This window comes from Neovison vison, chromosome 13 (genome assembly GCF_020171115.1).
Source record: "Neovison vison isolate M4711 chromosome 13, ASM_NN_V1, whole genome shotgun sequence".
Lineage (NCBI taxonomy): Eukaryota > Metazoa > Chordata > Mammalia > Carnivora > Mustelidae > Neogale > Neogale vison.
In genome coordinates this window covers 29,638,805-29,661,158 of record NC_058103.1, presented here as the reverse complement: position 1 = coordinate 29,661,158, position 22,354 = coordinate 29,638,805, and the positions used below count along the sequence as shown (strand labels likewise).

At 38.0% G+C, this 22,354-nt stretch overlaps 1 protein-coding gene across 2 annotated transcripts in view; it reads left to right on the top strand.

The window, feature by feature from the left end:
* The window catches only part of RPS6KA5 (ribosomal protein S6 kinase A5), a 173,212-nt gene that overhangs the window by 38,745 nt on the left and 112,113 nt on the right, over positions 1-22,354 (top strand). For both annotated transcript variants that reach the window (XM_044229718.1, XM_044229719.1), the window contains exon 2: positions 11,776-11,847. The gene's annotated coding sequence lies outside the window, so the exon portion shown is untranslated. The remainder of the gene's footprint in view (positions 1-11,775; positions 11,848-22,354) is intronic.

Here is a 22,354-nt window from a genome sequence, read left to right as displayed (position 1 = left end):
GGAGGAGAGTGGTTCATTTTGAGGATGGTGGGCTTATAATCGCCACTGCAAGACAAGAGGGAGACTTTCCCTCTTGTAGGTCATGATAGAAGAAGAGTTTTAAAAAGAGGAAAATGGGGGCACCTGGGTGGCTCAGTGGGTTAAGCTTTTGCCTTTGGCTCAGGTCATGATCTCAGGGTCCTGGGATCGAGCCCTGCATCAGGTTCTCTGCTCAGCAGGGAGCCTGCTTCCCTACCCTCCCTGCCTGCCTCTGTGCTTACTTGTGATCTCTCTGTCTGTCAAATAAATAAATAAAGTCTTTTTAAAAATAAAATAGGAAGAGGAAAATGTCTACAGTATTGTGCCGTGACCTATTCACACCAGTACTTGGAAATTAGAAGTCATTGTTGATTTCTTTAACGGTGAAGGTGCTAGAAAGGGGAAGGTGAAACTAATTGCTGAAGAACAGGGAATTTGAGCCAGGACTGAAACTCCTCACTTTACCAAAAATGGGAACTTTTTTATTAACTCATTAGGCTTTGTTACTCCCCCCCTTATTTTTTAATTGATGAGATAATGTCTCAGAGAGGAAGACAAACCTGGAAAGTGCCTGAAAGTTGGAAAAGTGTTTTTTGTGGACAGGACTGTGGTGTTTAAGCTTTCTAAGCTGATGTTCTGTAGCTCACAGATGTATAATAAATTGTGGTTTAATTATTTCGGTTTCAGCTGCAGCAAGCTCTTTCCCTACTTCCTATTGCACTCACAGTTGAATTTCACAGTGCTGCTTTCTGTAATTGTTCTCCTTTTCTTCTGAGATGAAAACAGTCACAAAACCATTGACAAGGTCACAGTACACGGCTGCAGTGTCTTGTAGATACTGCTCTTAATGAGGTGTTCCTCGATAGTGACAAACAGGGTTCAATGCTGGATCATTCTGTTAATTGCATTTCCTTTTCATGCTCTGATTTCATGCATATAGCTGTGATTACAATCTCAGAAGACTGATTCATCAACCCAAATGACACCTTACCACTTCAGAGTGGAACGTAGAAGCAACTACGTAAAACACTTGCGTTTGCTAGATTAGTGCATTTTTTTCCTTTGAGGTGAGGGTCTCGAGTCAAAATTGGGTTGCTGGGTGAATATGGCCTTAGGAAAACGGGAGTTGGCTGTGTGCTCTGTGAGTGAAAGGGCTTAGTAAGGCCATCTCTGGGATAGGGGTGTTGCTTCCTAGGGGACCTGATGTTTGAAGCTGGTAATCAGAATGTCCCTTAGAAAGTGCCAGAAACACATTACCCAACTTGGCATTCTGTTTTTTAGTTTTCATGTTTTTCTAGTCCATCTTTTGTTGTCCATTCTTTAAATATTTTAGTTCTTTTGATTAGCATAGTTCAAGTTTTGTGCTAGTTATACTGATTTTTATCTCATAAGGTGACTTTGTGTAGATCTCATTTCATCCCCCAGCCAAGCTGGTTTCTGAGGCGTTTTACTCTTACTTCAGTGTGCTGCTTCTCTGGTGCTCCCTTCGGAGACCATTTGTGTCCAGTAGAAAGGCTATATGTAATCTTTTTTTCCATTCTTTATATCTCCTTATTCTTCACTCTGTCTCTTAATCCTTTTCTCTAACCCTTTCTATCCTGGACCCCATGATTTATCACTTCTGACCTTTTCTCTCATCTGACTGCTAAATTGGAAAAATATTTCATATGATTCTTTCCCATTTTCACTCTAATCCTTCCTTCCTTTCATATGCTTAAATAGAATTATCTGTATCCATGTTTTTAAGGATGTTGTTTTGTTTATCTGTCTCCATCCATATACCCTGACCTTCCAGCCTTGACTTGAGGATAAAACCCATGACTCAGGAACAGCCAAATGGAAGAGATTCTTAGGGCAAGGTTTGGGTAGTTGGGGTGTGGGAGGGGAATGTGGAACTTCCTGTTCTCTCAGGGAGTGCCACCATCCCAGCACCTCTGTGTGTGCAGCAACCTGAGCTGCTCAGATCCACTGTTCAGGGGTTTTTCTGGAGGTTTCTTGATATAGGCATGACTAGTTAAATCATTGGCCATTGGTGATTAACTTAATCTCTAGCCTCTCTCCCTTCCAGGGAGGAGGCAGAGGAAGGGTGGGGCTGAAAGTCCTAGGTCTTTCCAGCAGCCAACCCCCATCATGAAGCTGTCTGGATCCCCTTAGCCCCCAGTCTTCTCGGCGTACAAGACACTGTTACCACTCTTGACAGTCCTAAGCTTCAAGGTGCTGTGTGCTGGGAACCTGGACAAAGACCAGATAAATATTTCCCATTGTACCATGTTTGACTGCATTGGTAACGCAGGGTTTTGGGGAGCATTCTTTCTTTGGATTCTATGCACTGTTCTTTTTTTTTTTTTTTTTTTTTCACTTTTTCTCTGGCTCTTTTCTTCTTACATCCTCACTCCTGGTTTTCATCAAGACTTGCCCTTCTTTCTGTGTTGTCTCCCGAGGGCTTTCTTCTTAAAGTGTTTGCTCTTCTAATAACTTTTTTTCTCCTCTGCCCTTCAGAGTTTTCTGGGATCCCTGTAACAAAAGGCAAATGAACAAGAGAAAAGCATGTACATTTATGTAGCAAATTGTATGTGACATGGGAGGCGTGTCACATATCCAGGATTAGCATTTTCATGTTAGGTTTGATGGCATGGAAGGCTATAGAACAGGGGCATGAGAGGGCAAAGGTATGAGATAAGTGTAGGAACCTGGGAGAAACTTACTAGCAAGAGACCTGTTTGTTCAGACTCCTCCCTGTGTCCTCTGTCTACAAAAATAGGGATGCTCCTTTCTCTGGGCCTGGCAAGGGGACCTCTCATAGGAAAGTGTTATGACTTGCTTCAGGCGGAGGTCAAAATTCCTTCTTTTAATAGTGAAGGTGCTAAAAAATGGAAGGCTGCTGAAGGTTCCTTCAGTTTAAAATATTCAGTATGCCAAGGGGCTGTGTTTGGCAGGTAGTGTGTTCTAAACATCATCAGCATGCTGCCAAACTTCAGTTCCTTGTCTAGAACTGTCTACACGGCAGCCTTTTTGGGATGCCCTGCCATCACTCCAAAATCAGTGTTGAAACCCCAAAACTTCCCCTTTTAATTTTCCCTTTCAACTTCCCCTATCAACAAAATTCATTAGTAACATCACCATTTACCAGACTTTCATTTCTTGTACCTTTTTTTTTTTTAAGATTGATTTATTTGAGCAAGAGAGAGTACACATGTGCAAGTGGGAGGAGAGGGAGAGGGAAAGAAGCAGACTCTGTGCAGGGAGCTCCAGGTGGGGCCCGATCCCAGCACCCTGAGATCACAACCTGAGCTGAAATCAAGAGTTGGACGCTGACTGAGCCACCCAAGGGACTCCATTTCTTAGACTTTAGATATGGGGCCAGTGGGGGAGGGGGAGAAACGAAGTTCAATTTATTTATCTTTGAAAGTAGGGACCCTGCCCTATTTGCTTTTGTGGTCTCAACACCCAAGTCAGGTGTTCAGCACGTGTTTCTTGAACTGGATATTGCAATGATTCTTAGGCTCATTCTTTCCTCTTTGTTCTAGTTTCTACTCAGACCAGATTCTTGTTAACACACATCTAGTTGATTGCATTAACCTATCCCCCTTTTAGCTCTCGTCCTTCCTTGCTGCCGTCCACGTGGCACACTATTGCCAATGTAATTCTCTAAAACCTTGTCGGGAGCCATTACTGCTTCTGGATTCAAGTCAAACTAATTAGTCTGGTGTTCTAGGTTTTGAATCAGCTAGTTTAGTGTATCCATTTGATGTAGTACTTTTACTGTTTTTCGCACATAAGCCCATGATAGCTAATTAGGACAATCCTCTTACTTCTGTACTAGGAAAGTTCTTATTCCGACTTATGCTTTTGCTCCACATAGTCTTCTAGCCCAGAAGTCCCTAGCCTTTCTCACATTTTCAAATCCTGTTTCTTAAAGACCTAGCAGCTGGCTCAGGTGTGCATAGGTACCCAGTGAGTCTTTGTTCTATGAGTAAATGAGAACTTGTATTCTAAGTGAGCATTTTTAAGTAGTTTTACATGATAATGATATTCCCCTTATTGTCCATAGACTCCATAATCCTTTCTAATAAATTACATTTCTTGTAGCTTATTGCAAGTTTAATAAATGATTAATCCACTGAATAAAATCTGGCATATGAGTACCTCACTCATATGCTAACAACTTGCTTGAAATGGCCTCAGAAGCATTATTCTTCTTTATTTCCACTTTAATTGTAAAAGTGCTTTAAATTAAACCTTTTCTTAGCTTTAATACAAGTGAATTATTGGATCTAATCAAATGATTTCAGCACATGCTCTGAGCAATTAGATTTGTGCAGCTTTGCAGAAACTATGGTAACAGAATGAAAAATGTGTTTTTCCTGATTGTTTTCCTTCATGAAATTGGGAAGTTCTGACTTAAACATATCAACTTAAAAGAAATGGTCATAGATAATATGCATTACAAATTACCTTTGATGGTAGAATTGCCTAGAAAGTTGGCTAAGAAGCCGTTTATCTCTCATAGGTTTATGGCTCAAATCCTGGGAGAAAACATCAAGGAATAACAATCGTAATCTTTGGTGGGGATATGGGAGGTTTTCAAGGTCTACTTTAGGCCTGTTTATATTATCTATTTTTTTTAAGCCACAAACCAGGATTATTTTATAATAATAGTAGAACAAGCAACACAACTATTTAAATTTGGGAGAAAAGACAATTATCTGGTTTTTCTAAATTTCTTATTTAAAAAATTATATTGGCCATATTTTTCTACATAGCACATAACCATATTATTTGAGGAGCCAAAGAAATCCAGTTGTAGTGTTAAAAAACCAAGTACTTTATATTCATTGTGTAAGACAAGATTTTTCCTTTAAGAGCTATTAATAATTTGAACTGTTTTCTAAAGAGAACCTGTTAAACATTGAAATTCATTTGAGTTTTGGCAAACATTTTAAAAAGATCCATTGACTTCTTATAAAATAATTTGTGAAATTCAACTTTAAAAGTGATTTCCTAACCAGGAAGAACACATTCTAGGATAATAACACCAATGAAGAAGTAAAGGATTTTCAATGGGGTAGTTTCTAATATTTTAATAAGGAAAAAATCAGTAAAAACTGCTTTAGGAAAGCATTACAACTCTTCATACCTATCTTTTTGAAATGAATAAACTGAATAATGTGTTTATATAAAAAACTATAAATGCTTTTGATGAGAGGAGACTGTCTGAGCTGATTAACTGTAGAGATAGGCCTAACATAGACCTTGAAAAGTTTAAAAAACATTTTCTTTGTTTTAATCCACGCTTACTAATATTTAACAGCTCAAGGGGTGTAGGCATGACAATAGCTGCCAGATAGAACAGTTGACATGACAGTACTATTATGTACCAACTAAATAGCTCTAGTCTAAGTTTGTTGATATTCTTTGGTATTATTTTATATATTTGTGAAGAGTTTTCATAAGGCCTTGTTTCTGTGTTGAAGGAGTTTATCCTTCTAGTTGGGAATTAGGAGTTGAGAGTAAGGTTTTGGTGCCACGTCATTCTAGTCAGAAATCCAGAAATGCCCAAACTCTGCCCAGCCAATAAACTCTTACCGCCAGAGTCATGAGGGGACCATCTGCAGGAAACAGTAGCCCATGGGACTCAAGAGGGCCACCTGAATAAAGGCTGCAAACTGCCAGCGCATTTGTGTAGGACTCTCCTTGAAAGTGCCTTGGTGCAAGTAGTTCAGGGTTAAGGCCTAAGTCAGGACTCCTGCTTCCCTCTCAACCTCATCTGATCACCATTTAGGACCAGCATAGGGAGGTGTGTGAATTAGAAGGTTGGAGGGGAGAACAAACAAGTAAGTGTACACCCAGTCCCAGAGGAACATCTGGCTCTGCTTTCTTGACTTCTGTATATAGTAGTCGCCCCACCTTATCCTTGGGAGAAATGTTCCAAGACCCCCAGCAAGTGCCTGAAACCACGTATAGTACCAAACATCAATATACTATGCATTTTCCTAGACATACATACATACGTATAATAAAATTTGATTGATGAATTAGCCACAGTAAGAGATTAACAACAATAATAATCAGGACAGTCAAACAATATACTGTAATGAAAATATGAATATAGTCTCTCTCTCTCTCTTAGACTATCTTACAATATTGACCTCACCCTTCTTGTGATGATGTGAGATAATAAAATGCTTTTGCGATGAGTGGAGGTGAGTGATGTGCAGGCATTGTAACACAGTGTGGCCTTCTGAGGACACAGCAAAAGGAGGGTCCTCTGCCCCTGACAGCTATCGAACAGCAGGGAACTGAAGCCTTGGGTAAGGGGGGGGGGTGGTGAAGCTGTGGAAAAGGAGGAGCTTCTGGAGAGTGAAGGGGAAGTGCAAGAGAATGGCCGTTGGTCCGCAGTGGCTCAGGCCAGACCAAGAGTTTGAGGCAGGAACACAGACCCTGTGTGGAGACTCTTATTTTGACACAGTGACACACACACCCCCACCCCCCTTCCCCCATCCTGCTAACTGTGCCCAATCAGGATTTTGGACTCCTGCATAATTAGGTCAGTAACTTCTCTTACCTGTGGAGAGAACTAGGCTGGAGGGTAAGGTGGGCAGAGGCTGGCCTGGCCCAGAAAAAGGACCTCCTGCAACCACAATAAAGTGGCATTTATTTTCACATAGGAAGGAAAACAATGGACAATCCTGTCTCTCAGTTGTGTAAAGGCTTATTTCTGGTACAGTCTGGCCCCTGGCGTGGAGTAGCTTCTCAGCTTCTGATGAGTGTACATTTTGGACTTAGCTCCCACATGTAATGACTCAGAAATGCAGATTTCTGTAATTGACTGATGTTTACTTCACCTCCAGGGTGAAACACAGTATGTAAATATTTTAAGTCTTGTTCTAATGAATGTTGGTGCTGTTGCCGGGAAGTTTGAGCTCTTAATCTGAGGTTAACAATTTAATTAAGAGAAATGTACTTTATTTTTAGACTTTCATGTTCAAAGGCTTCTACTTATTATAACAAGTGATAGCACAGAAATGAGAACGATTTAGACACCTAGACTCATAGGCTCAAATATGTGCTTGTCAGTGCTGAAGATTCTATACAGTAATCCTATTTGCCATTTGTTTTTACGTGTTTTGTTGTTAACACAATGAAAGAGATCTTTATAACTAATAAATGTCTCCCCCATGCCTGAATATTGGTAGAGCTTCCTACTGATCTATTTCCGTATGTCTGATTACTCACTTTGCCTAACAGACGTAACGTAAAAGAATTACTGGGTATTAAATTGAAGACCCCTGAGATGAGCTTTTATCAGATCACCTTTTTCATATTTATTTTATTCTTTGAAGTTAACTTGCTGGGGCAGCTGTTAAAATAGAAACTTTGTAATTGCAGGGTAAGAGAACGTTTCCCTCCTTTTCTTCTAGGTTCTTTGGCTGGCCTAATAATTAAATTGGCATAACACAAATTAACGGGGGGAAAAACATTTAATTTTGTATGTCCAGGAGCCTATAGAAATGTGAGACTCAAAGAAGTCACCAAAGTTAGCTTTGTGATAAATTAGTAAGACTGAAGTGTTTGGGTTTATAGCAAATTAGTGAGAAAGTAGCAAAGTTTGTTTATATAGCTTTCTGGGCCCTAAATCCTCTATTTCTGGTAATAAAGATGCCTTCTACTCTCCTGGTACAGGGAGGATACCTTTCAAATGAGAGACTTGTTTCCTGCTTTCAGGATAGGGGGCAAAGGAGGTCAGTGTCCTTCTTTCTCTGGCTGTTTCTTAAGTAACTTTATTTCAAAAAGAATCAGCATGCTGTAGTGGCATTTTGGGGGTGGCGTATTCTTCTTTTCATCCTGTTGACTGTATGTGGGAAGACTTTTGTTTCTCGTAATTTCAGAAAAGACCCCCTCCTGGAGAATTCCTTTGCAGAAAACAACTGTAAAACCTGGATTTAATATAAAAAGCAACTATTTAAGGCACTTGTGAGTGGACAGAAGCAGATAGGCTCTACTGGGGAGTATATATTTGGAGGAGGGAAGGAAGGGAGCTATAAGGAGTAACTTCGCCTTTTCACTGATTTTAGCTTCAGGCTAAGTACAGTCTGTGCTCTGGACTCTGGTGGAAAAACAATAGTTTCTCTGGCCAGGGAGACTAGAAAACTGACACCAGAGAGCCCTGATCACTGATGATAGTAGAGAAATCCCAGAAAAAGAAGAGCCAGAGGAGGGGGAGTCCTTTGTGAACTCACATCTCTTACTGACCTTGGAGCCATGCAGGAGTACAACAGACCAGAACAGCTCAGCTAAAGACAAAAAAATCTGAACTGGACTGGAGCTGCCGCCCAAGAAGAAGAGTTGACAGTTCAGGCCAACCCAAGATACTTGCCAGCTAAAGAAAAGAAACAACTCTCACTGGAGAAAAAAATGACAATTTCATAGTCTTCACAAATTAACATTTCTGCAAGCCATAATTACCCTATGTATGGAAAATCCAGAACATGGAACATATCCGAAGAGGAAGATAATCAGCTGAGTCCTGCCCTGAGATGAAGGGGATATTAGGGCAGTAGCAGACAAAAGTTTTAAAGTAGCTGTTATAATATGCTCAGTGAAATAAAAATGTCATGCTTTCGGTGAGTAACAAAACAAGAATAAATAGAAACAGTGGAAAAGAACCAAATGGAAGTTCTAGAATTAGAAGATACAATAGTTGAAATAAAAATTCAGTAGATGGATTTAACAGCTGAATAGAGGTGCAGAAGGAAAAGTACATGAACTTGAAGATAGAGCAATATAAATTAATTTGAGAACAGAGAGAAAACATATTGGAGCAAAAAAAATGAACAGTTTCAAGGACCTTTTAGGTTGTATTAAACAATCTAACATGCATGGAAATAGAATCTCAGAGGACAGAGAGAATGGAATAGAAAAAAAATTTTTTGAAAAGTTAAAGCAGGGGTGCCTGGGTAGCTAGTGGGTTAAGCCGCTGCCTTCGCTCAGGTCATGATCTCAGGGTTCTGGGATCGAGTCCCGCATTGGGCTCTCTGCTCAGCGGGGATCCTACTTCCCTCTCTCTCTGCCTGCCTCTCTGTCTACTTGTGATCTCTCTCTGTCAAATAAATAAATAAAATCTTAAAAAAAAAAAGTTAAAGCAGAAATTCCCCAAATTTGATGAAAAACAAACCGACAGATACAAGGTACCAGTGAATACCAGGCTGACTGAACCCAAAGAAGTCCACATTGGGACATATCATGGCAAAACTTTGGAAAGCCAAAGATAAAGAGCAGATGTTGAAAGCAGTAAGAGAAAAATGATAACATTTCAAATAGAGGAGCAATGATCCATTTAATGACTGACTTCACCTCGGAAACCACAGAGGCCAAAAGAGAGTGAAAGAACGTGTTTAAACGTGCTGGCAGGAAAGAAAAAGGCCTGTCCTCCCAGAATTCTTTATCAAAGGGAAGTAGCCTTCAGAAATGAATAGGATTCCAGAATTAGTTGTGCCAGTGACACAACTGGGAGTAGACTAAAAACCAAGGATGTGTACCCTTTAAAAGGGGACGTTTTATAGACTGTACCTCAATGAAAAAATTTAAATGAAGGCAAAGACTTTTTCAGATAAAAGAAAACGAGAATTCTATACTACAGGCAATGTCAAAGGAGGTTCTTCAAGGCTAAGCAAAACTTACACCTGATAAAATTTAGGATCCTTGAAAAGATAAAAAAGATGATCAAAAATGATAAATACCTACAGAAATGGGAAAGCCTCTATCTTTCCTCTTATTTTCTTTATAAATCTTATAAGTTATACAGATATAGCATATTTAGAAGATACTAACTCCATTTAATATGTATCTGTATTCCATGAAGAATGATTGCAAAGTTTCTTTATTTTTAGGGTACAGTATTAATTAAAGAGGACTGTGAGTAATTAAATATAATCCTTAGGGCAACAACTACTCTAATAATTCAAAGAAGTAGAGTTAAAATCCCAATGTGAAAATTGAAATGAAATCCGAAAAAGCATTTAAGTGGTATTTTGTTGTTGTTGTTGTTGTTTTAAGTCGGAAAAGTAGGAACATGGGAACAAACAATAGAAAAGACAAGTTAAGGGGCAGCTGGCTGGCTCGGTCGGAAGAGCATGCGACTCAATCTTTGGGTCATGAGTTCGAGCCCCATGTCAGATGTAGAGATTATTTAAATAAATAAAACTTTAAAAAGAAGAAAAAGAAAAAAACAAGTTGGAAACAAATAAGAAAATAAAATGGTTGACCCAAATCCAGCCATTTCAACAATTACATTAAATTGTTAATAGATTAAATTCAGTGGGTATACAGTTTGTTTTGCAAAATTAAAAAAGTTCCAGAGATGTTGAACACTCTTACACTCACTATCTAGATTCTGTAATTAACATTTTATCTATTTGTGTTATCACATATCTAGCCATACCTATATTTATCCATTAATCCATCCTATTTTTTTAATGCATTTCAAAGCAAATTGCAGACATTAGTGTGCTCTGAGGGAAGTTATTTTTATTATCCTCATTTTATACCTTTATATTAGAGGGGACCTGAGACACAGAAAAGTTAAGTAATTTATGTAAGGTCACATGGCTTTTAAGTGGTAGAACTAGGATTTGGGCCAAGCCTGCCTTAACCACATTACAGAATGATGGTTCACATAATATTAATGGGTATTACTACAAAAAATAATTTTGTGATCCAATAAATTTGACACATACAGTATTTCAGTTTTGAAGATTCCCATGCAGATTTTCATCTGTGCGGTTCAGCAGTAAAGCAACCCGATTAACTTTGTTTAAGCCAACCACATCAAGTTTATTTGACTTGAAAGCACGTTTTCTACCCAAATATAACATCTATTAACATCTTATAGGATAAGACCAGAATCAAAGGAATATACTTTGGAAAATACTCCTTCATTCGATATCCTAATTTTGTTTATTTAGGACAGAATATGTTTTTAAAGAGTTTATACTTTTTAAACAAATTTTAGAGCTAGCAGAGGTCTTAGAGTTTATTGAGACCAGTGCTTTCATTTCAGAGATGAGAGAACTGAGACACAGAGTAGTTAAATGACTAAAGTCATGTGCAGGTGCATAGTGGCAGAAATGGGAGTAGAGGGGTGCCTGGGTGGCTCAGTTGGTTGAGCCTCTCTCTTGATTTTGGCTCAGGTCATATCTCAGGGTTGTGAGATCGAGTCCCACATTGGGCTCTGTGCTCAGTGCAGAGTCTGCTGGAGATCCTCCCCTACTGCCTCTCCTTCTGCTTGTGCTCGCTCTCTCTCTAAAATAATCAAATAAAATAAATCTTTAAAAAAAAAAAGAATGAAACGGAAGTAGAATCCAGCTTAGATGCTGGGGATGTATTTAGTGGACACTCAATAAATATTTGTTAAATATATGAATATGTTGTCTAAATCTCTCCAGTTTTCTTTGTACTGCATATCTAGCTACATACTGGAATTTATGCTTATTTTCAGATTATCTTGATCAGTAGTCTCTTAACACCTCATTTTTATGTTAACTTTAGGTACAAATGATATATAGCTACTAAATTCTTAAAAAGTTTTCCTGTAATATATAACACACAGAAAATTGAACAAAACATAGCTGTATAGTTTAACAAATAGTTATTAAATGAACCCTGGCTTAACCACCAAAGTCAAGTAATAAAACATTGCTGGGCCTCCTCTTGTTACTGATTCCCTTAATTATTTCTTTTTTCTTTTTCTTTTTTTAGCTAATTTAACTGGACATGCCGAGAAGGTGGGGATTGAAAATTTTGAGCTCCTCAAAGTCCTAGGAACCGGAGGTAAGTCTTTAAAAAAAATTTTAAGCTAAAAAATGTGTTTGTTATCTTACAACAAAGGACTCATATCCTCAATATGCAAGTCAGTTAAAAATTCAAAAGCATAAGAAATCCTATAGGAGAACTGTCATAGAACATGAACAAATGATTCATAGAAGAAATACAAAAGGGAAAATTTGGAAGAATTGGCAAGGATTTAGGAAAACCAATTTCTTTTACCCTGCTGTTGGGAATGTAAATTAGTTCAATCTTTACATAGGACACAATACTAAAATCACTAACATTTATAGAGAGCCTGTGACTTGCCAAGTACTCTGTGAAATACTTTATTCTGATTAACTCATTCTGTCCTCACTCCACTTTATTCGTATCCAGTGGTCATCGTGTTTAATAATGGAAAACCTGAGACCCTCAGAAGCCTTAACAATAGGAGTTTGATTAAATGGAACATGGATCTTTATGTTGTGTGATCTATACAATTGGAATGAGATGATCTGTATTTAACATTTTTGAAAGTTCTCTATACTTTAATAAGTTTTAAAAAAAGCTACAGAAGAGATTGTACAGTTCCATTTCTGTGAAATAAAAAATGGTATGTATCAGTGTCTCCACGTACACTTGACCCTTGAACAATGCAGGGGGTTACGGGCAGCAGTCCCCTGCAGTGCTGGTTACGGGCAGCAGTCCCCTGCAGTGCTGGAAATTTGTGGGTAACTTTTGATTCCCCCCAAACTTAACTACTAATAGCGTCCTGTTGACTGGAAGCCGTACCGATAACATAGTCAATTAACACATATTTTGTATGTTGTGTGTATTCTATACTGTATTTGTACAATATAGAAAGCTAGAAAAAAGAAAATGTTATTAAGAAAATAATAAGAAATAGGAAATATATTTGCAGTCCTGTATTTTTCCAGAAAATTCCAGGTATAAATGGACCCGTGCAGTTCAAACCTATGTTGTTCCAGGGCCATCAGTCTAGGTGTTTATGTAAAATCCTGTGGAATATGCACCAAAATGGTAACGGCCTCGGCTGTTGGGATTTTCGATGATCTTGGTTTTCCTCTGTGCCTCTTGAGTTTTTGTTGCTGCTGTTCTTGCTGCTCAAGAGGCAAGTCCTCTGGGGGGTATGGCCTGTGTGGTTGCAGCGATCCCCACATTTGGAAGGGCCCCATGTTAGCTGTAGTGCTCTGTGGTCACTGTTGCGAGATTCTAACTGACGCGTGAACAAGGCACCCCACACTTCGGTTCTGCAGCAGGCCCACTGGTCCCACAGCAGGTCTTGCCAGGAGTGCACCTCCTCTCCTCAGCTCTCCCTCTGGAGTGTGATGCTGTGCAGTTACACCACGGTGAGAACTGGACACTCTTATTTTCCATCCTCCTGGTAGAAGTGAAAAGGAGGATTTTCATTTTTAACCCCCATCCTCAGCAGACCTGTTGTCTCTTTCCCCAGAAGCAGGGTGAGAGCCTCAGAGGACAGAACATTCTTCTTCCCCAGTAGAGTTTAGCTTCACACCCTCAGGGGCCTGTATTCCTTTCTAGATAGATTTGCAACCCCTGACAGGAGGGATTGCCGCTGTCCGTGTGAGGGGATCTGCCCATACTTTCTTCAGGGCCAAGCCTTCTAGCAGGAGAAAAATCCTTTCTCTCGGCTTCCAGAATCGGTCCCAGGCCTCCCATATTCATGCACATGTCATTTGTCTTTAGGTCATCTGGTGTTGAGCTTTCATGCGTAGGGCCTTGCCATGCAAGCTCTTCGTCATCTTCCTGAGTACCTCAGCTTGCCGTGTGGAGCCGGCTTCTCCAGCTGCCCGCGAACAAGCCCTGTGATTTATTTTCATCAACTAAGTGTCTTATTGTCAGGAAGAGCATCATATAATTGTCAGCTTGGGAGATTTTACTGTGCTTTCCTCCTTCAGATCATTTGTAAACATGTATTTTTAGAGCAAACTAGCCTCATCCTACCATATCCCTAAGAAATGCTTTCAGAATACCAAAATAATGTATTTTGTCCTTATGTTTGCTTCCTCTTTCAAAGGCAGTATCGACTCAAAGGAGAAGAAGGGTCACAATTGTACGGGGACTGGATTTCCTTAGAAATGGCGCTTGTGCTGCCTTGTCAAAGGATTTTTCAGGTCAATTTATGCTGTAGCCGCAGAATTTATCTGCGTCGTTTTTATTCTAATAGCCCTATTGCAGTGTAATCACATGCCTTATTGTTCATCCATTTAAAGTGTACAAATCAGTGGCTTTTGTATATTTACAGAGTTGTGCAATCATCACCACAACCAATTTTAGAACATTTTCCTTACCTCAAAAATAATCTGTGAAACCTTTATCTATCACCTCCCAAGATTCGCCATCCTCCCAGCTCTAAACAACCACTAACCCTACTTTCTGTATCTTTTTATTTGCCTATTGTGGACATTCATGTAATTGAGTCATGTGGTCTTTTGTGTCTGGCTTCTCTCACTTAGCATAATATTTTCTAGCTCAATCCACCGTGTAGCATGGATCACTGCTTCTTTCCTTTTTATGACTAAATAATAGCCCACTGTACGGATAAACCACGTCTTGTTTATCTGTTCATCAGTTGCTGGGTTGTTTTTCCCTTTTAGCTATTACAAACAATGCTGCTCTTAGCGTTCATGTATGAGTTTTTGGGAGAACATAAGTTCTAATTTCTCTTGGTTATATATTAGTACTGAATTGCCATTTCAAATGATAATTTGATGTTTAATTTCTTGAGGAATCATGGATTCTTTTCTAAATGGCCACACCACTTTACATTCCACCAGCAGTGTGTGAGGGTGTCAGTTTCTCTGTATCCTTACCAACATTTGTAGCTGTTCTTTTAGAAGATAAGTTATAAAAATCAGACTAAGATCATGTTTTATTCCAGATATCATCAAAACCAAAGAACTTTTATTTAATATTATCAGGTAACTTCTCTGAAGCAAAATAGATGTGGAATCTATAAATCTTCTCAAGCCACTATTAAAATGTGATATTAATTAATTTTCATCACTGAATTTTATAGCATGTAACAAAAGCCACAAAACGAATTCTGTTCCTTGATCTGTCAATTTTATATTTGGCAGTATATTCCAAATACATAAGTAGAAATAGAAAGGCAGTGTATGTTCTCTTTCTGATAAGATGACAGCTTGCATATCCTGGAAAATCCCCCTCATTTTTAAACCCCTAAAATGCTGGATAAAATGCCTCTAAAGAAAGTCTACTCGATGGTATAGGTCAGCTGGTAAGAATAAGGAAAATCCTTAGAATTCAGAAAGAAAGTGGGAGTAGAAATCTAGAGACTACATAAGCCCCCGAAGGCAGAGGTTATTCTAGAAAATTCTACCAATGAATTGTGAGCTAGTTCTTTGGAGTTCCCATTTTCATGCTTGGTCTGAGAGATATCATCTATGACTCCTGAGAGGTAGAGAAGGCTACTGCTATGCAAAAGACTAAATAAGAAAATCCACTCTCTCTGCAGGGAGCTGCAGAGAGAATTCTTCTGCCTTAGCATTGGTTCTGGGTGAAGAGAATAAAAAAATAAACAAAAGCCTTCCCTGAGCATTCAAAACATAAGGCAGGCATTGTGAAGGTTTGCAGCTTGAATTTGTACACATTTGTATGATCCCAAAGAACAAAAAATAGGTAAGAATTTAGTTTACATACTAAGTTGGTAGTATTCCCAAGTGCCTAGGAAAAGCAAATATAAATCCTCTTTGGAAGAATGAACTTTTACCTAGACCATAAAGATGTTTTGTAGACATGATCTTAATTGCCAATGATCACAAGCATCCAAGAAGCAAGTCACCATGAGTGAAAGAAATAGAAACAACACATAGCAAAATTAGACTTTCAGAGACTCTTGGAATTATTAGGCATGAAGTATGATATATATGTATATCTCATTTTTAAAATTAAACAGAACTTTGATGCTAATATTAAGGGAAAAAGACTTGCTACAAAATGACCAGACAGATTTGAAAGAGAACCAATAGTACTTCTAAAAGTGAAAAGTAATTCAAATTATAAACTCAGTTTATAGATGGTTTACTAGCAGATGAGATGTAGCTAAAGAGAATTAGCAAATTAAGAGATGGATTTGAGGAAAATATGCAGAGTATGAAATGGAGAAAAATGAGGTGGCATTTATAAAAGGGAGATGAAGATGTAGCAGTCAGAGAGAAGATACAAATTTCTAATCAGAATCCAAGAAGGAGCTAATGGGGAGGAGTAGTAACTGAGAGTTTACTAAGATTGATGGAAAATATGAATTCACAGATTGAAGGAACAGAACAATTTCCAAGCAGACAAATGTATGGAAAGGCTTAAATGAATATATCATAGAGAAGGGGATGAGCACCGGAGACAGAGAGATTTCCTAAAAGCAGCTAGAACAAAAAGACTTATTTATATATATTTATGAAGGAAGAGCAGTGATCAGACAAACAGACACCTTTTCAGCAGCAACCACAAAAAGCCTTGGAAGAGAAAAAGAGTACTTGCAGAATGCCTGGAGAAAACAGTTGTCGATTTAGAATTCTATACCCAGCCAAACTATTTTTCAGAAGTGAGGGCAAAACAGACATCTTCAGACATACAAAAGCTGAGTGTGTTTTCCACCAACGCATCCTCACAAGGATTTCTAACAGATCTCATGTCAGAAGAAAAAAAGTAATCTCAGGAGAGTTTCTGAGATGCAAAAAGGTTTGGTGGGTAAAGAAAATCTAAACAACCATAGTTGTAATGTTGAAATCATGGTGTTAAAAAAAAAAAAGAACTGAATCTTTGGGCAAAAATTGCATACAGTTTGGGGGCTGATAGAACTTAGTGTTCTGAGGTGTACTACTCCACAAACTTTAACATGCTCACAAATCTTGACATGTGTAAATTTCCAAACCAATTGAAGAAAGAATAGAAAACCTTAATATCCTATAAGTGTTAAAGAAATGGGTAAGTAAAAATCTTTCTGCCAGGACAACACTTGATTCAGTTTTAAGAATGAGTTCTGCCAAATATTCGAGACATAGATCATTCTAATCTTCTGCAGACTCTTTTGGAGAATAGAAAAAGTGGGATTCTTCTTCCAGTTCATTGTGTGAGGCTAGTATAACTTTGATTCTAAAAACCACTAAGAGAATATGAGGAAGGAAAATTAGACACCAGTTTCGAACCTGTGAGATTTTTTAATATCAAATTTATAAAATCAAACTTGGTGTATATTTTCTTTCAACACAGTTAATACTTTATCCCATTATTTAGCTCAGCTTTTTGAGTGGTGTGATCACAGGTCCTTAAGACAATTCTGCAAAGGTAAGGAAAGACTGTCAGTAACGTTTTATCTTGGCATTTTCATCTCATGCCTTTTCACTGTCGTGTTTTTGGTCTGTTGTTAGCTGTGGATACTGCTTTTCCTTTTTGTCAGCTGATAATGTGCTTGCTCTTATGAGAACATGGAATAACTAAGATGTCAGTGTAGGTATTTCTGTATTTAAAATCACATTTTTGATGACTAAATGGAGTAGGTGGAAACTTTTCTTATGAATATAATAAAATCTCAATTTTTATTCAAAAATTTCACCACTAATCCTTCAGTTTTATTACCTTTTTAAGATAATTTTTTCCAGCACCACCTAGGATAATAGAAAAGCCTCATCAGATGTCTTTATGTGTCATGCCAGGTTTTCTTTGGAAGTGAAACTGAAAATTCTTCTGATGAATTAATTTTTATGTATTTTGAACTATATAAAATGCTATTCATCCAATATCTTGAAGACTTTATGAAAGATTACAATATCAAAGATTTGCTTTTGATCTCATACTTACATGCATGTAATATTCATTTTAAAATCTCTCTTTGGGGCACTTTGGTGTCTCAGTTGGACTCTCGATTTCAGCTCAGGTCATGATCTCAGGGTCATGGGATTGAGCCCTGTGTTGGCTCCGCGCTCTGTGGGGGTCTGCTGTATTCTTCTCCCTCTGCTCCTCCCCCCACTTGCATGCACACTCACTGTCTCCTCTCTCTCCCTCTCTCTCTCTCTCAACTAAATAAAATCTTTTTAAAAAGTAAAAATAAAAATCTCTTTTTTATTCAGACTGTTGAATTATTTTTCTTTTCAGCTATCTTATTTCTGTTGGTCTGTCACTGACCAGTTTCCTCAGATAGAAACTTAGAAGTAATTTTTAATTTTTTTCTCTTTTGATTTCTTGTTTTTCACATAATTTTTCCTTCACAATGACCCTTGGATTGACCTTTTCTCTTCCTAGTGCCATCACTCATATTACCTTGTACATGGATTCTTGTTAGGGCTTCCCTAGCTGTTCTGACTTTCTGCAAGTTCTCTCTTCCTTTTTGTGCATTTTATATATATTCTGTTGTAAATGGTAATCATCCTCATTAAAATTCAACATATTGTGCTATTATCCTATTTCAGAACTTATAGTGCCTTTTTTTTTTTTTTTGCAGTTAATTCAAATCAGGCTTAGCTCTGTTTTCTCCTGTTTTTTTTTTTTTTTTTTTTTTTTTTTTTTTTTTTTTTGTCCATTTACCCTGATATTCCACATACTTTCTAGTCTGGTTAATTTCTTTTACTCCCCTACAGTTATGCATCCTTTCCTATATTCTGCTACTCTGCCTTATCTTTTTCCCATAATCCTAGTGCTCCCCTTCTCTTCTGCCTGTCTAAATCCTGATCATATTGATTCATTATCTGAACTGCAGCACTCACAATCCTTTATAGAGAACATAGCACTGAGTGGTTCTCTGAATTTTCCTCCATGTCTGCTGTTTTTCTTTTAGATTATAAGCTCTTGGGATCATCCCTATGTATTTTTCCACCTCTGTTGCCCTTCCCCATCTCCATAGCTCATAACAGTATGAAACATTTTAGTTGAACAAGTATATAATTCATGTTCTTATCTCTAGCATTATTCTTGAGATTGATACTTCCAAGTCCAGGAAATGGCTTTGATTCATCTTTTAGAATTACACTTGCCCCTTGAATAATGTGGGGTGTAGGGGTGCACATAGTTGAAAACCCATGTATATATAATTTTGATGGCCCAGAAACTTAACTACTAATACACTCTTGTATTAAGCCTTACTGATAATGTAAATGGTCAGTTAACACATGTTTTGTGTGTTATATTATGCACTGTGTATTTAACAATAAAGTAAGCTAGAGAAAATGTTATGAAAACCATATGGAAGAGAAAATACATTTACAGTACTGTACTATATTTTAAAAAATCATTTATAAGTGGACACTTGTAGTTCAAATCCATGTTCAAGGATCAGCTGTATTTTGTTTCATGATGAAATTTTGAATTGTTTATGAGAATACTGATTCTGTTTTTATTGCTCTCATTTTCTGCTGCTTTATTTTTAACCATTTGCTTTCTCTGAGACATGTGTCCAGGTATAGGTGAAGAAAGTCTTTAAGTGTACCCATTGTGTGGATTAGTATTTCTGATGCTTAGTGGAGCGTCATGGTCTTAGCTAAAAGATTTTAGTATTCTCTTTGAATTTTCTTTGTTCATCATACATGACCCTGAACTTTGGAGATTTTTTGCCATTATGCCAAAAAGATTTTTTTTGCCATATAACCAACCATAAAGGGTCCACCTGAGTTGATTTCCTCTTCCAGTTTTGGTGCATTCATAATCGTGAAGTACTTGGGTAGCCAGGATGCCATATACAATTCAGGTTTGAATCTTGAGGTTACCATTACCTACATGAGTTCCTTGGGTAAATCACCTGAACTCCTGAGAGCCTAAGTCCCTGTTGACATAAGTCAATAATACTGACCTCACAGTGTAGTTACAGGATTATTAGAAGAATGGGTGTGAATTGCCACTTGCTAGATGACCATCAGTTGTGGTTATTTATTGAATAGGAAACGCCACTGTAAAGCTGTACCCTAAATGAGAAAAACAAAATTATTTAGGACTTCTTCGTAGGGATAACTAGATTTTTCACATAGTCGTTCATTCTGTTAGCATATCTGGGAGTAATTTCAACTGAAGTTACCTTTTTTATTTTTGAGAGAAAGAGAGGGAGAATGCATGTGTGCATGAACAGGGTGGAGGTCAGGGGGAGGGGCAGAGGGAAAAGGGGAGAGGATCTTAAGCAGGCTCCATGCCCAGCATGGAGGCTGATGCAGGCCTCAGTCTCAGGACCTTGAGATCATGACCTGAGCTGAAATCAAGAGTTGGTCGCTTAACTGACTGAGCCACCTAGGTGCTCCTCTGAACACCCTTTCTGTACTTTAGGTTGACATTCTTATGCTATAATATACAGAAAATGAGTAATAAAAACATTTAGATCGCCTGACCTATAGTAAATGCTGTATAAACTTCAACTGTTTATGTAACTGAAAGGGAAAGAAACCCAGCTTCTAAAAGAGCTAATATAACGCATTACCAAGGCCTCAGCTTAGCTTGATACGTAAGTGACTGTTATTTCTGAACAAATATTTTATGATAAAGCCTAAAATATGTCCAGCAAGAGGGAAATACAACCACCACAGATCTCCCAGATTTCAGCTGACTGTTCCTGGTCTGTTCTCCACACTACAGCTGGAGTGGTCCGTCCTAAGTACAAAATTAGACCTGTCACTTCTCTATTTAAAACTTTCAGTTCAGTCCCATTGCATTTGGGATTCATTCATTCACATGTATTTATCAAGAGGCAAATACTGTTTTGAGTTCTGGGGGTAGAGTAGGGAGCATTAAAAAAAAATATATATATATACACACACACACACACACACACACATACATATATATATATATACACACACACATACATATATATATATACACACACATATATATATCACATACAACTTTCAAATTGAATAATAAGGATCTGGTCTTCATTTAATATAGAATTATTCCTGGGCTTATGAAACCATGGAATGAGTAGCAGCAGAATGTAGGAAATCACAGTGCCTTGCCACCAAGAATATCTGATGAGCAGCAACTATTTATGCCTGTCTCAGTCCCTGGTACCCTTATAAGAAGGTCACTTTTTCCTTGCTGTGTAGATTTTTTTTTTTTGACATCTAATCAATAGCAGATCTTTCAAGCTGTCCCATGGAAAGACTTATTTATCCAGTAGAGAGACTTACCTTTTGGTTACCTCTTAAGTGCTCTTGTTGAAATGGTGACTCTGGTAGTTCTTTTCTCATTGTCCCATTGTCTCATTGTCCCAGACTCTCAGAAAATCATCCCTGGTGGGACAGCCTTTTCTATTTTTTGTTTTTAATTTTTACTGCAGGGATTTTAGAAACACATTTTATTTATGAAATGAGTCATTTCTATTTCTCTTGGGTAATTTGCCACTAGAGGGTGCTAGAAATTGCACTAGGCAACGTACTGGTGAAATGATAAGAGGGGGGAAGTTTGGTTCAAATCTTATAGAAGACTGTTTATGAAGTATGATGACTCAGTCATCATTTGTCACTTTATTCTCTTAAGTGTTTGGAAAGTATCCCTATTAAAATAGTACTTTTCAAAGCATGTATTCATTAAATTATCAAAATTGTTATTCAAACAATTTTGTATCTGTGTCTGTATATACCCACTCTGCCTTATGCTTCCATATAAACCTACAGTATTTATGGAAATCGTAGAGGTTAAATGCTTTAGTGTTTTATACCTTAATCATAAAATGATTCCATATATTGGTTGACATTGTCTCCCTAGTGTAAATACAATTGTCAAATCAAATACAATTTGATTTATTACTGATACTATCCTAAGTCATGTTTGCTAGATGAACCCAGGTCAGGGACTTAAGTACATGTGATTTGTTGCAAGATGCTGTCAGGAGAGAGTGAGGAAAGGAGAAGTAGCAGGGGAAGAACCTAAACAGCATGTGGTCTAAGCTGGGGTCTAGATTCAGGCCGAGTCCATGGGAAGTTTTGGAGCCAAAGTGAGGAGGCAAGCCTTTGTAGCTGTGGTAGTCATTAACTGTAGGCTGCTTCGGTGGGGGCAGGGTGTAGAAAGGTGTAATGTAACCTTCTAGGTGAGATTGTGACTTCTGTCTACCTTTGCCTCTTCAGAGGCAGAGGGAGGCAATTGTGGTCTATTTGCAGCTGGGGTATGGGTACCCCAGCCTGCAAAAGTGTGATCTGGTAGACCACCATTCATGTCTACTACAGATCATCATTCACACCGGCCACTAAGCTATAACTGTGTAGCTAGGCAAATGGCTTCTTTGTTGAGGTATAAAAAGAATGATTTATGAATGTGCTTCTTAGTTGTTCTTATTTATTGCTTTTGTGTATTTTTCTTTTAGTGAAATTCTTTGGTAATACCATCCTTGGGTAATCATTTCCAAGTCTAGACCTCACAGTTGGACATGGTTTCCTTTGTAGCTTTTTCTTCCCTGTTGGACCAGAATCTTTGGTTTTCAAGTCATTTGGCACCAGGAGTAAGAAATGACCTGTGGTTTAAATGGGTCATCCTTATGGAGATAGTCAGGAGTTGG